Here is a 2593-nt window from a genome sequence, read left to right as displayed (position 1 = left end):
TACTCTTGTCCAGAGCATCTTTTTCAGTGTCTTGATTTTAATTGGATCTAAAGAGGTTGGATCTCCACATCGTTGGTAGGAGAAGGTTATCAGGATGGCTTCAAAATTCGCGACCACACAGTTAAAGCTTGCTTTTCCATTTAATCCTCTGCCTTCCATTTTCCTGTGCACAAAACAGTATAGTAATGCCTCTATCAATGATCAGACCTTAGCTGCAGTAAAGCAGCTAAGGTCATCCCTTCCCCATAACCATGAGGGAAGGGATGACCACTGTGAATTCAAGATAGGCAAATTAGGCCACATGCTCCTGGTAAAGGAGTAGAAGCCTGTCATCTACAGCACTGCCATGCAGCAAATGCACTGCTTTGTCCAGCTGGAGGTATAGAACACTCAACAGTTGGTTAAAGCACCAGCCATCGGTATCCCTGCAGTTTCACTGAAAATACTAAAGGATAGTCAGTATGCCTTGTTCAGAGAGGTACAATCCATAAGGCTTTTGGGATCGAGGCCTGATTACGCTCTACAGGTCTAAAATTATAATGACTAATAAATTTGACATTAAATATAGTAAGTCTGTAGGGGTTTGGACACATGCTGCCACAACAGCTTGAAAACAAGAGGTCTCAAGTGTTCAAGTGAGCTGAGAACCTTTTGTTTGAGTACTCAGAAACTATTTAGTCTCTCCCAATTTCGTATGGATGGCCACTTTCTTCAGGATAGAAATCATTCATTACAGGATTAAAGCAGTCATTCAGATCAACTTACTGATTTGCATCCTTCACTCTAAGGAGCGAAACCAGTGGAACAAAACCAATGAAACTAGTCCCTCCACGGTAACAGAACCCACACCACAGAGGTTGGTGTGATTTTTCATTTACAATTTTTTCTGATGGCTTAAGCACATTTTTTGTAACTATTGGCTATTTTTGCAAAACTCTACACACAAATAAGAAAACCTGTCACCCAATCAGCAAAACATTGTAGTTTTCTTGCAAAAGCGAATAACCCTTGCTTAACTCTCCACACCTTTGTAAAAATGGTATTTTCGTATCCAACAGTTAACACAAGCCATCATATTAATAAGCACACAATGCACCAACTAAACACTGATGGTATGAATAAAAAACACATCTGGCTTTTGCTTTCTCTGTGCACAAGATAGGCTATGTCAGTTTGAGCTCATACTTTTGTCATAGGTCTGTAAACATGGAGGGATCCAAACTTCAAGTACTGGTGTTTATTTACACACATCAAAACAAACACAAGTGTTTATTTCCAAGTCCAAACAAAACAGTAATTTCACTGAGGAAAAAAACGAAATCAGTCGACATTGTGTCGTCTCTCTGGGTCCGGCCACAAAATTTCGTCAACATCACATGCAATGTCCTCGAGTCCAAGGCACCGGGGAAAATATCTCCTGGAATGGCGTATCCAGGCCTGACATGATGCCTGGTCAATATCCCCACATGCCTCCTCCATTGCCTGTAAAAGGGCTATGCATTGATGGGGATGACGGTCATAGACCTTCCAGCGCCAGGCAGAGAAGAACTCTTCAATTGGGTTCAAGAATGGAGAGTATGGGGGAGGTTGAGTACAGTGAAGAGTGGGTGATCTGTAAACCAGTTGCGGACCGAAGCAGCCCTATGGAAACTAACATTGTCCCATATGATGACGTATCTGGTCTGCTCTGGTCTCTGAACATTGGTGAGCATGTCATGTAAGGTGTCCAGGAATGTAATAATGTGTGCAGTGTTATATGGGCCCAGGGTTGCATGATGGTGAACAACACACATAGTTATGTTACCACCACATTGTCCTGGGACATTCATTATGGCACGGTGTCCAATAATGTTCCTGCCACGTCTCCTTGTCTTTGTGAGGTGGAAACCAGCCTCATCCACAAAAATCTGCTCATGACCCATGGCATCTGCCTCTAGCTCCATCACTCTCTAGACAAGACAAAACAAATTCAGCACAGCAGGCACATGCACAGCACTACAGTATGCACTTCCAAATTCAGTACCAATGATACTATAGCTTACCTGCACATTGTGATATCGCAGCTGTTTTACACGTTCACTGTTTCTTTCAAAAGGTACTCTGTAGATTTGTTTCATTCAGATTCTGTTGCGGGCAAGTACACGACCTAATACAGAAATGCTCACATTTTGTATGTTTTGGAAGGTGGTGTCATCCTCAATTATGTTCTGCTGAATTTCGCGTAGTCTAATGGAATTATTTGCAATCACCATATTGACTATATGGGTTTCTTGGTCTGCAGTGAACATTCTTCCTCTGCCCCCAGCATTTGGTCGCCTAGCAATTCTGTAAAGTAACAATTTCAGTATTTTTACATCTATGGTATTGTTGTGTTTGTCATCAGCATATGGCAGTGCTACAAATCTTAGTGCAAAGTGACTGTACTAACCGATTCTCATTTCGAAATGTCCTTATGATTCCTGCTACAGTGTAGCGGCTCAAGTTAGGCTGGACCCGTTGGCCAGCTACCCTCAGGGTCATTCCACGGTTGATTACATGGTCCACTATTGTAGCTCTGATGTCATCAGTAATTCTATTTCTTACTCTTCTTACC

This window comes from Copadichromis virginalis, linkage group LG23, assembly GCF_057382275.1.
Source record: "Copadichromis virginalis isolate Kocher_CV1m ecotype Utaka linkage group LG23, C_Virginalis_male_GT1.1, whole genome shotgun sequence".
In the NCBI taxonomy this organism is placed as follows: Eukaryota; Metazoa; Chordata; class Actinopteri; order Cichliformes; family Cichlidae; genus Copadichromis; species Copadichromis virginalis.
The sequence above is the reverse complement of the archived record's forward strand: the minus strand, read 5'-3'. Positions refer to the sequence as shown.